Here is a 13309-nt window from a genome sequence, read left to right as displayed (position 1 = left end):
TGTGACCTTGAGCAAGTTATTTAATCCTTCATAGTCCAGTTTCCTCACTCTATATCATAAAGTTGCGGCAAGGAATAAATGAGTGATATATGTAAAGCACTTAGTGTCTGGCATATAGTAAGTCTTACATGTTAGCTCATCAATAATCTTGCCTAAAGAGTCTCTCCCACTTACCTATTAACAGTAGCTGGTGGAATTGGGTGGAGAAAATCTACAGACATAGGTTAAAATGAATTTCTGTGTTGTAAGACTTCTTAGGGAATAGAGTGTCAGGGTTGAAACCAACACTTAACTTTTTATTTGAAAGAAAAAATCTCCTGTGAAATGTGAAATCATATAGGAATTTTATTTTAATCCCATAAAAGAAACAAAAGGATGATACTTCCAAACACACACACACAACCATCTTGCTTATATTTTATGGCATGATTAATATCATGAGAATCCCAAGTATCTGAGATAGTTGCGATTTTCCTTTATGATGTCACCCATCTTTAATAGTCTTTCCTTCTCTTACCATGAGTGATGTTTATTATATTTGTTAAGATGTCTGTTTTACCACCACAGTGTAAGTTCTTTAAAAGCAGAGACTACAGCTTTTCATTATCATTCCTGTGCCTGGAATATAGTAGGTGTTCAATAAATATTGAATTAATATATATATGTAAATGAATGAATGTATACTTAAATTAAACAAACTCTAGAGACATCCACTCCCCCTAGGGCTGTGTGGGCATTTCCTTTCAGACTATTTCTTAAGGCAGTCAATAAAGGAGATATTTCACTGGTGAAAGTGGAAGTGACAAATGTTGATTTAGAGGGATGAGCAAGTACGTGTGAGCCTTTGATATTTATGAACCCTCCTGTGGTATCTGGAAAAAAAATTATTTTCCAAAATAGTTCCCCCTTATAGGTAAAAAATACTGTGATGATTAATATTATGTGTCAGCTTTACTGGACTAAAGGATACCCAGATAGCTGGCACATTTCTGGGTGTGTCTGCGAGGTTGTTTCTAGAAGAAATTCCACAGTAGGCTGAGTAAAAAGATTGCCTTCACCAATATGTGCAGGCATCATCCAATCCACAAAAAGGCTGAGGAGGGGCAAAGGCCCTGCTCTTGGACAGGGGAGCTCCTGGTTCTCAGGTCTTTGGACTTAGACTGAATTAATACCATTGGCTTTACTGGGTCTCCAGCCTACAGAGAGCTGACTGAGACTTCTCGGCCTCCATCACTATATGAGCCAATTCCTACAATACATCTCCTCATATATGTCTCTCTATATATACACTTGGTTCTGTTTCTCCAGAGAACCCTGACTACGAATACATTATAGTCGACTTCCTGAAATCTGTTTGACCTCAGACGAGTAGGCCGGGCCAGTTAGTCTAAACCAATGAGTTAATTCTGTCCTTCTTTCGATGTTGCAAGACCCACACACAAGCCAACTCTGTCTAGTGAAACATGGGAGGATGTCTGTAGGTATCTGCCGGGAAAGTTACTTCTCTCCCGTGAGAAAGGAGACTCTCCATGGGACTACATGCTATTTCTTCCTTGTACACATGTTGTCTTATCTGGATACACCACCTGGAATAATTGCATTAAAAGTATGAAGATAAAGCCAGTCCAGCAGGGGCAGTGCAGAGAAATGGAAGGAGCCTGAGATGTTGATGGTGATGCCATCAGAGAGTTAAATCAAATTCCATGAATCCAGGGCTACCTAGCCACCTCCTTTTGTGAGATAATAAGAAGTTTCCTAATTGTTTAAGCCAGGTCAAGTCAGAGTTGTGTGTCCTTCAGACTAAAGCACCCTTAAACAATAGGAAATACAAGCATAGATTGTTACAGCTCAGAGGGAACTTGAGATAATTTAGTTTAAAGCTCTCATTTTTAAAATGAGGGAATTGAGGCCCAAAGAGCTCAAGTGGCTTGTGTCAAGCCACATATAGAGTAAAAAATAGAACCAGGACTGAACTCAGTCTCTGGGCTCCACTCCTTCTCTTAATATTTGATAATACATGGGCGCCTGGGTGGCTCCGTTGGTTAAGCGACTGCCTTCGGCTCAGGTCATGATCCCGGAGTCCTGGGATCGAGTCCCACATCGGGCTCCCGGCTCAGCGGGGAGCCTGCTTCTCCCTCTGACCCTCTCCCCTCTTGTGCTGTTTCTCTCTCTCTCTCTCAAATAAATAAATAAAATCTTTAAAAAAATATTTGATAATACATAATTTCATGGTCAACAGAAGGGTAACCAGAGAATAGACATGTTTTCAGGTATTTATCTGTAACTGCACTCTGGAAGTTTCTAGAAAATCTTTTGCTTTTCTGAACAGATGCTGCCTCTCCTTTCTTCTTCCACCTTCTTTCTTCCCGGAAAGAAGACAGGGTGCCTGGAAGTGCTGCAGCCATCTTGTATCCACGAGGCAAAAAGCCAATCCACTAAAAATGCATAATAAAAAGATAGGAGCCTGGAAATCTCACCAGCTCCAGAATGGCTGACGTGACAAATGTGGGTTCATATTTGTACGAGTTTATGAAATTTGAAGTAAAAAACATTCCTAAATGATACTATGAACCATTCCTTTCATATCGCACACTTTCTCTGATAGACCAAGACTGACTCTAGCAACAAGGGCTCAGCTAGAAAATTTTCTTTTTTAAGGATTATGTGTACTTCCCCATGCATTTACTATTCTTAAGGAATATCTGACACATTTTATTTCTTACTTCTTATTTTGAACAAATTTTAAAAACGAATTTCAAATCTATACAAAAATTGTAAGAATAGTACAATAAATTTTTATGTGCTTTTCATTTAGATTCACCAATTGTTAGTTAACATTTTGCTACATTTCTTGGCTCTGGCTCTGTCTCTCTTTCTGTCTATATATGTACACAGTACAAACACACATGTATTTCATATGTAATTTTTTCTCAACCTTTTGAGAATAAGTTGCAAATATCATGAACTTTGACCATAAAATGTTTCTCTCTCTTAGAAACTAGGGTAGTCTTTTACATAACTGTATATAATTATGAAATACAGAAAATTTAACACTGATACAGTACTGTAACCAAAACATGGGTCATATACACATTTCACTAGTTGTCCCAATACTATATATAGCAATACTTCTGTCTTGACAAGAATCCAGTCCAGGATGACACATTACATTTTGTTGTTATATCTCTTTAGTCTCCTTAATCTGGAATGGCCCTTCAGAATTTCTTTGTCTTCTACAAAAAAAAAAAAAAAGTTTAAGAGAACAAGTCAGTTGCTTAGTAGAATTTCGCTCAACTTGGGTTTATCCGGTAGTTTCCCCATGATTAGACTTGGGTTATACAATTTTGGCAGCAACACAACATTGTTGATGTTGAGTCCTTTGCAATGCATAGCATCAGGAGGGATGTGATGTCGGTTTTCCCCGTTACTCGTGGAGTAAACTTTAGTCACTTGATTATGGTGGAGTCCACCTCTGGCTCATTCTTATAACTTTAATGCCTAAACTCTCAGTGGGACAGAGAATCATCTTTCTTAGGTGATTGGTGGGCTACATGGAGTCATTTCCATGGTTTCCTGGATAGGCTTTGAGTTATAGGGCCCTTTGGTAAGGGATGGATTCAGGATGTACCTTGAAAGCTGAATTTGGAATAAGTGGAGATCGTGCCCTCAAAGATTCAATGAGCCCATTGCCAGATATTCGTAAGTCAGTGGGAAAGGGTTAAAAAGGACAAGGGCCATCTGGTTTTCCTTAAGGAGGGCTGAGCTTCCCCCAAATATCATTCCTTTACACCTGAAGAAGTTAAATGGTCCTGTTCCCATGGAATCCTCAACCAATGTAGCCCTGACCTGTGATTTATATAAAAAGTAGCTGGTCCTTCATTTTCCCCACAATGGCTTCATTCTTACCTTATGAACCTGCTTTGTCAGTGTTCGCTTTGATTTATGGAAGATTTCAAACTCCTCAAATAACTATCCCTTTTCTTTTCATTAAAGTTAATCCCCACAAAGACACTTTCATCCTCTGATTAGTCATGCCCCAGTGAACCTTGCTAACCAGAGGCTAAGTTATTGATGTGTTAAAGATGTAATCTCTAAGTCTTGGGACCACTGAAGAAACCCCAACATGTTATTTGACAGTCAGAATCTCACAATGTATTGCCTCCTTTGAGCAGCCTTGGTCGCATGCGTTCCTTGGGGTCCATAAATCTCTCTGGCCCGACTGCCTGTGAGGACTGAGTTATTGTGCGGCCGAGTTTAGGCTGCCAACACACACTGCCCTGCACCCTGGGGTGTCATGGTGCCTTCTTCAGACTCCAGTTTCCATTCCCAATAACATGCATTCAGTAGCAAATCTATTACCCCAGAAGCAGCAGCTCATTATTTTATGCCCTATGGCCTTCCTCATAAATTTGCACCAACCCACAAGTCAACAAGACTGTAATCTGGGTGTGATATTGGCCACCAATGACACTAACCCTTTCTCCTACCCATTGATTTTGAGCAATGTGCAAGCTTGGCTCAGCCATTAGTGAGTCCTATTAGATGGTGTTGATGTCCTATCCACACAGAAGAGCAACCCACATGGAAATGTGGAATAATCCCTCAACAACTGATTTTAAATTTGTAAATTAAAAAAAAAAACAAAACCAAAACAGTAAACCTTAGAGCTTTTTACACATTTGAGGTCCAGTTTGGTCCACATAAAGACAATGTTTCTCAACTGGCAGAATGGCTCACAGGGCATGTGGTGCCTGCTGGTTAATGTTTGGCTTCTTCAATGCTTACAGTAAATGGCAAGAGATTCGTAGTCTTTGTGACAATCTCAAATACCCATAGACATTTTTTCCCCTGAAAACTGTTTAAATTGTCTCCTGGGAAGGCAGCACCCCTCCCCTCTCCCAGTCAGCTAAGAACCACAGCCTTAAACAAAAGAAAAATAGCAGAAGGAGGAGATCTTAAGGTACTACCTTCCCAATTTATAGGCAGAACACCCATCCCAAGAAAACATATCCTTCACTCTGGCTTTGTTGTTGTTGTTATTGTTCATTAATACCCAGGTGTTAGCATATGCTTCTGTAGGTCAGAAGGCCAGGTGGGCCCTACTGGGGTCTATGCCCTGGCTCTCTCTGGGCTGAAACCAGTTGTCAGCTGGACTTACCTCAAAGCTCTGGAAAAGAATTTCTTCCAGGCACATTCCGGTTGTTCACAAAATTCAGCTCCTTGTGGTTGTAGGACCAAATTTCCCATTTTCTTGCTGAAGGTCAGCCAGGATCGGCTTCTAGAGGCCATTCACATTCCTTCTCAGGTGGCCCCCACAATCTTCACACCAGCAACATCTTGAATCTTTCCCTCATTTGGAATTCCTCTGCCTTCCTCTTCTGCCACTGAGCTCAATGACTAGCTTATACCCTCTTTATTGAGATAACCCACTGATCATGACCTTGGATGTTGGGGCATTGTTAAATTGCTATAGAATTGTCTAATGGCTTACTCTCGATTTCTGTACCTAACTCATTGAGGACCAGTTTATTTTCTTAAATGAAAATTATTTTTTTAATTGTATCAATTACACAAGAGATACATAATAGATACCAAAAACTCAGAGAACTGCTGTGATATGATTTGTCCTTGTCTTTAGTTCTGGCCCAGAGCTCGTAAAACCCTTGGAATTTCCTAAGTGATGAAAGGGATAAAGGTGTCTATTATGCTAATAAGGTGACTTTTGGAAAGCCACTAGGTAACCTAAGGATGGGGGCTAGTTGCCAGGGGAACAAAGCATGTGATTAGAAGGTTGGAACTTTCAGGCCCACCTCCTGACTTCTGGGGAGAAGTGAGAGTCTGGAGATTGAATTCAATCACAAATGGCCACTGATTTAATCAATTGTGCCTCTGTAACGAAGCCTCCATAAAAACCCAGAGGGATGGGATTCAGAGAACTTCTAGGTTTGTGATCCTGTGGGGATCTGGGGGGAGTGGCACACTGAGAGAGCAAGAAAGCTCCATGCCTTGCCTTGTGCATCTTTTCCATCTGCTTGTTCCTTAGTTATATGCTTTTATAATTAACTGATGAACTGGTAATCTAATCAATAAATGTTTTCCTGAGTTCTGTGAGCTGTTCTAGCAAATTAATCAAATCCACGGAGGGGGGTTGTTGGAATCTCAGATCTATAGCCTGACGATCAGAAGCACAGGGGACAACGTGCCCTTGCTACTGGCATCTGAAGTTGCAGGGGGGCAGTCTTGGGGGTCTGAACCTATGTAGACAGCGTCAGAATTGAATTAATTGTTTGATGGTGGGGAAAACCCCACAGATCGGAACTGGGTGCAGAATCAGAATTGGATAGCTCAGACCCTCTTCAACCACCTTGCCACAATCTCACTATCCTTCTCTCTCTAGAAGAAACTCCAGTTATGAACCAGTGGGTATACATCCAGACAACTTTTCACACTTTGCATACATTTATATGCACCCCTGGAAAAAGCATAGTCTTGTTTCATGTAGGAGTTTTTATATAAAAGATTGCCAGGCTCTACATCCAATCTGAAAGTTGCTTTTATCAGCAAGTGGTACGTTTTGGGGGTTATCTCTTGTGGTCCCTCCATATGGATGTGATTCGTTTCTCTGAACGCACTGTGCAATGTTTTATTTACACACTGTAAATAAAACATTGTGTTACACATTTATAGTTTTCACATTTGCCAGCCATGCCTCACTGGCCGTCTTGCACATGCCTCCTTGTGCTGAGGCACAAGTGTTTCTCTAGAGAAGATACCTACAAGGGTAATTGCTGGTCCAGGAGGAGGAACTCTGAATTGTAAGAGACACAGTGAAATTGCTGCCGCTGAGGGCCAGGTGAGACTAATCTAATCTATAACCCGAGCCCTCTGAGATTTCCCTTGCCCCACATCTTCACCACACTAGATCCCATCCCACTTAAATATCGCCAGTCCCACAGGGATGACCTCAGTCCTCCTGGTTTTTGTTTGTTTTCTATTGAAGTAGAGTTGACACAATGTTACATTAGTTTCACATCTATACCATAGTGATTCCACAAGTCTAATGTTATGCTCTGCTCACCACAGGTGTGCGTTCTCTGTCACCATACAAGGCTATTACAGTATAGGTCCTCGTTTTAATTTACATTTCCCTATGTACTAATGAGACTGAGTAACTTCTTATATGTTTATTGGCCATTTATGCTATATCCTCTTTAAAAAAACTATTGCTTATATTCTTTAACCATTTTAAAATTGGATTATTTGTCTCTTATTGATTTACAAGCATTCTTCATATTCTTTTTACTAATGCTTTGTTTGCTACCTATGTTGCAAAGTATTTTCTCACTGAGTTGCTAATATTTTAACATTGTTTATGGTGTCTTTTGGTGTAGAGAAATCTTTATTTTGAGGTAGAGAAATGTATCATTTTTTTCCTCCATACTTTGTATTTTGGGGATCTGAAAATTGCTTTTAGCACCTAGCAATAAGTAACTCATCCTTCACCTAGGGTCCTAATGATAATTTCTACATTTTCTCCTCATAATTTTAAAGTTCTATGCTTTACATTTAGGTCTTAAATCCATCTGGAAATATGGGAAGGTTGCGGGGCTTAAGTGGGTGTATCTGATGGGAGATGGTGAAATTAGTCTCTTTCATATGTCCATTTATTGAATAATCTGTCCTCTCCCCACTGATTTGAAACCCCGCCCCTACCTTCTTCCATATACCAAATACCATATACCATATACCATATACCATAAACCCTACTGTAGTCCAACTAACGTGAGTTCATCCCTTGGTGAGTTAGAGAAATTGCACCAAGTGGAGTTGTTGCACAAAGGGAACTTGATTTGCAGCAAGTAAGGAGATCACCGGGAATAACCTTCAAAGCCATGACTCCTCAAGCAAGGGTGAATGGGTTCCTTTTATTTAGGGCTAGGATGAATATTTAGGAAGGGGAGCCTTATCATCATATGTAGAGGTGGGCTTAAGGTCGCACATGTGCCTAAAGGAAACATGCCTATTCATATGCTGTGTGTCATGTAAATGAGGCTTGTGCTCCATCTTAGGCGGAGATTTCAGTATTATAATGAGGTAGTCACTGTCGATCCCTCCATGGGTTCCTCCATAGCCCATCTGAGCAGGCACGAGTCAGGGGTGAGGCTTGAACTGGTCAGAAGGGCCTGGGCCACTGAAGCTCTTCACCTGGGCAGTCATTATTGCTTGAGGGGTAGTTTTGGTTTCCATCCGGGGATGCTACGCCCGTTGAGAGAAGAGCTCTTCTTGAAAGAAGAGCTTAAGGAAAAATGAGGGACAAAGGTTGGGGGAGAGTCAAAAGAACTTAAGAACTACTAATACTAGGAAGGCTTAAGGGCTACTAATAGCCTACTGTTGACCAGAAGGCTGACCAATAACATAAACAGTCGGCTAAGCCATATCTTGTATGTTATATGTATCACATACCGTATTCTTACAATAAAGTAAGCTAAGAAAAGATAATGTTATCAAGAAAATCTAAGAGAGAGAAAGTACGTTGACAGTACAGTGCTGTACTATATTTGTTGAAAAAAAATCCGCATATCAATGGACCCATGTAGTTCAAACCTGTGCTGTTCCAGGGTCACCAGGACATAAAGCAGAGCACAGCCGAGTATCATAATGCCACTAAGGAAGTCGACCAAGGATGCTGAGAGTTTGACTGTGTGCCCCCGGGCAGCCTCGTTGAGCCAAACTGGAGCCAAGGAGCAGGAGAATGAGGAGCAAGGGAGAAGCCCCAGGTCAAAGGCCTTGAGGTGGGAGGGGTGGTGGCCTTAAGGATCCCATGGAAGCCAGCACGGACATGAGGGGCCAGATCATCAGGGGACTGTGAGCCACAGTATGGAGGTCGGGTTTTGTCGTCCTTGCAATGAGAAGCCAGGGAAAGGTGAGGGAAGGGAAGAGCTATGTGCTTATTGGAACAGGTTCTTAACACTAACAAATTTGGAAGTGGCTATCTTCTAGAAATGTCATTTACTGTGTGTTTTAAAAAAAATGGTAAATATTTTACTGTTTCTCCTGTTGCTACCCACTCCTTTGGTTTCCATCTCAGTCTTTTGTAGGATAGGAATTCCAAGTTAACAGGGGATTACTGTATTGTCTTTCTTGAAGTCCACTGGTAAATAAGCACCATTCTCTTCATCTTGACAGCCAGGTAGCAGCTTTGCCATGTTCTTTAGCTGACGGGGGGGAAAGAAAAGAGTGAATAAAGATTTCGTTTTCCTTCCTCTTGGCCAGGAAATACACTCGGGCTTTCATGTGACGATGGTGAAATCTGTGCTAAAAGTCAGTGGGACCATCATCAGCTTTCGGGCACGCAGTCTCTGCTGTAAATAGACAAGCGCCCTGGTTTTCAGCTTTGGATCTCCTGCTTCAGTACAGAGACTATCAATCAGTGTGAACCAATTACCAAGGGCTGGGACTTATTTTATTGAGCTTATCAAAACCTTGGCCAGGCTCCACAACAACTGGTAATAAAAATATTCAGTTACTGTAGAAGGGATTAAGTGTAATGTTTTGTTATGGATCAGAAACTGATTTTGAAACAGGAAGCAAAGGGTAAGGACAAGCTCTGGGTGGAAACATACCAACAACGAATCCACATTACCTGTCACTGGGAGTGGTCTTTTCAAAACCCCTTTTCCAAACCATAAAAAGTACCAAGCAAATCTTCAAGTTTGCAAAGGGCAATGTTAAGAACTCTAGACTCAGACTGGTTCTTGGGCACTTTATTTAATCTGTAAGCCTCATTTTTCTGATCTGCAAAGTGAAAATAATTGTATCTTTTCATTGGGTGATGGGGATAAATAAGGTAATACCCTACACACACACACACACACACACACACACACACACACATTTGAGGTGATGCATTTTAGATTTGTGCCTGGGGTTCCTCTGGTAAACTGTTAGTCTTATTTTTTTTTTAAGATTTTATTTATTTATTTGACAGAGAGAGAGACAGGGAGAGCAGGAACACAAGCAGGGGGAGTGGGAGAGGGAGAAGCAGGCTTCCCGCCAAGCAGGGAGCCCGATGCGGGGCTCGATCCCAGGACCCTGGGATCATGACCTGAGCTGAAGGCAGGCGCTTAACGACTGAGCCACCCAGGCGCCCTGCTGTTAGTCTTATTTCTGAGAGGAAAAGACCAGCCTGGTGGGAACAAACTACAGAAAATCTCAATGGAACTGTGTGTTAATGGATGCCTGGGTGGCTCAGTTGGTTAAGCATCTGCCTTTGGCTAGGGTCAAGATCCCAGGGTCCCGGGATCGAGCCCTGCATCGGAATCCCTGCTCAGCTGGGGGTCTGTTCTCCCTCTCCCTCTACCCCTCCCCACTGCTCGTTCTCTCTCTCTCTCTAATAAATAAATAAAATCTCAAAAAAAAAAAAAAAGGAACCGTGTGTTAAGCCTGGAGAATATATGGAATGCATGTTCCAAAACATAGTGACTAACCTTACATAAACTCCAGGCTTCTTCCAGCAACATGTATCTCACTCGCTGGTATCACCTTCACCCAGTGGTCTGAAATTGAGATCAGAGCTCATCCTCAGGGGTTCAGGGCCTCCTCCCCACCCTCACATCCCCACCCCCCCATACACTCATCTGATCTTGTTTCTAAATATTGATCACTTTTTCTCTCTGCTTTCCAGCCCTTGGTTTAGACCAGGGGTTTGCAAACTTTTTCTGAAAAGTGTGAAATAGTAAATATTTTTTGCTGTGCCAACCATACAATCTCTGCTACAACTACTCAACCCCATGATCCTAGCACAAAAGCAGCCACAGATAATTATGTGAAAGAATAGGTGTGACTGTGTTCTAATAAAACTTTATTTACAAAAACAGTGAAGGGCCAGATTTCACTCAGAGGAGGTAGTTAGCTGGCCCCTGATTTAGACCACCAGGATCTCTTGAAGGTTAGGTGTGTGGCCCCCGGGCCTCCCTGCATGTCTGATCTAATCCTGTCACTCTCCATTTGAAATCTTTCAATGGTTTCCTTTTTTTTTCTTTCTTTCCTTCTTCCTTCCTTCTTTCTTTTCTTTCTTTTTTTTTTTTTTTTTTTTTTGCAAAGGGTGGTCTTGGACCCTATCATTAAAATCACTTGAGCTGCTTTTTAGAATGCAGAGTTCTAGGCTCCTCTCCAGAGCCACTAAAAGAGCATCTCAGAAGGACAGGCTGGGGGAGCTGGATATTAATGAATACCCCATGGAATTCTAATGCAGGAGTTCTCAAAGTGAGCCCATAGATCCCTGAGTGTACCTTGTGTGCTTTCAAGAGGTCTGTGATGACAGGGAAGAACCATAAAGTGTGTTGAGCACGGGAGAAAAGCCTTTTGGAGAAGGTGACCGCTGAGTAAAGGCCTGAGGGAAGAAGCATATCTCTGCAAGGAATGTTCCAGGCAGAGAGAAAGCTCCCAGGCTGGCATGAATGGTGAGAAGTCCAGTGTGGTTGGTGTGTGTGTTGGGGAGGAAGGGAGAGGGAGCACTGAGAGAGGAGGAGACAGGGCCGCAGAGGAAAGGGGCCAGAACAGATGGAGTAGGGCCTTGGAGGCCATTGAGAGACTTGGCTTTCCTCTCAGAACCAAATGGGAGCCATTGGAGAGTTTCAGGTCAAATTATGCAAGCTATTCTAGGAATTCTAGCCATCTCTTCCTCCTTCCTCACACTCAGTCTGAGCATTTATCTCTCTCCCCCTGTGCATGGCAAGTCCCTTGAGGATCCAGGCTCTCTGTCTTACCTGCTTTTCTCCATAGTGCTGGCCATGCCCAGGATCTTGTGGGGTCCTCCACAAGCAGTGATGAATGTCAAAATGCCTTTGTTTTCCTCCGTGGCTGGCTTCTGATTTTAGTTTGGTAAGAACCTCTTGAGAAAAAACAGACTTTTTCAAATAAACATGAAAAAAATACTCATTTTTCTATGCGAAGCTTAATAAATGACCTATTATCTTAAAAAAAAAATTCCACCATCAAAAACAGTTCACCAGAGAACGAGAAATCAACATGCTTTTCTTTTGTGATCATAAATAAATCTGAATTAAAAAATTAGTGTTTTCCGGATGCAATTCTGTGGCATTAAGAAAAGCAAATCCCTCTTTTCTGTAGTGGGCCATTAGGGAGTTTCCCAATTCTCTTTTCCGCTCTTCTCAGAATGTGGCTGGCCTCCTGTGTTGACGCATCCCCTCCACCTCCCTGTGAGGATCTTTCTGGGCAGTGTTTTCCTCAGCACCATCTGAGGAAGAATTAGGCAGTCTGCACTGATCACACGAGTGGCACCCCCCTCGGCCTGACACCCCACCACGGCTGGACCCCAGGTGCCGTGCCGCGTGGCTCCCACTCTTCATTCTGGCCCAGTATGTTCTTCCCCTCGGAGTGGACAGCCAGTCCTGACCCCCGGGGACTGAAAACCTAGGGAGACAAAACACACCTGCCACCAGGAACCGCCCTTCCCCACCCCTTCACCTTCAAGAAGGGGGAAGGAGGAAAGGAAAGGTGCCCACACTGTTTTCCAAAGCCTGAAGCCTAATGAACTCTAGTGGAGGGGATTTTAAGGAAGAAGCACATCTCAGCTCAAAGAAATCATAGTATCCTACCTATATGGATGCAAGGGTACAAAGAGCGCCTTCCCTCTGGACTGAAGTTCTGCCATGTGCTGTACTGCTCCATGGCTGGAGTTGGCGGGGTCAGTCCAGGGGCCAGCACCGTGCCTGTCATGTGGAAGGAGTGCTCTGTTAGTATTTGTTAAACGGAGGAGGCGAGCTGTTACATAATTTGAAATACTAACCTATGCGCTTCCCAATATTTCCTCTATCCCGTAACCCTCGCTCCACCCCGAGGAAGCAGCCACAGGGAGGCCATCACTGCCCCAGGGAGTGAATAATCGGAAAACCAGGGTTTTTGAGGGAACTCGGAGCAGAAACCACCAATTTGGGCAAATTCCTTATGAATTAGATTTCCTGAGTTAGTGGAGCCTGCGTGGGGAGAGCACTCCCCCGTTGTTCCTAGAAGTCGCGCCCCAGACAGAGAGCCGGCTGCCAGAGCCGCAGGTGCGTTTGAGGAATCCGAGAGATGGGACCGGGAGGTGGGTACCAAGACTCCAGAGGACATAGCTGGGATGGCCTCACCTGGGAGCTGAAGATGGTCCCCATGAGCCTTAGGGCAGCATGGAAGGGGGACAGCCTGCCTCTGTGGGCCCAGCAGCTGAACATCCCTCGGGCCGTAGGGGACACCCAGAGAGCCAGCAACCACTCCAGCAGATGCCTTTCTATTGCTTGGAGCAGAA

General features: G+C 43.0%; 1 long non-coding RNA gene across 1 annotated transcript; it reads right to left on the bottom strand.

The window, feature by feature from the left end:
• Positions 1-7440: 7440 nt before the first annotated feature.
• On the bottom strand, positions 7441-12087 carry LOC113908373. Its single transcript, XR_003515451.1, has 3 exons — positions 11769-12087; positions 10488-10556; positions 7441-9215 (listed from the first exon to the last, which is right to left on the bottom strand). It is a non-coding gene; the product is annotated as an uncharacterized LOC113908373 (long non-coding RNA).
• Positions 12088-13309: the final 1222 nt, after the last annotated feature.

Source organism: Zalophus californianus, chromosome 4, assembly GCF_009762305.2.
Source record: "Zalophus californianus isolate mZalCal1 chromosome 4, mZalCal1.pri.v2, whole genome shotgun sequence".
Taxonomy (NCBI): domain Eukaryota; kingdom Metazoa; phylum Chordata; class Mammalia; order Carnivora; family Otariidae; genus Zalophus; species Zalophus californianus.
The sequence above is the reverse complement of the archived record's forward strand: the minus strand, read 5'-3'. Positions and strand labels throughout refer to the sequence as shown.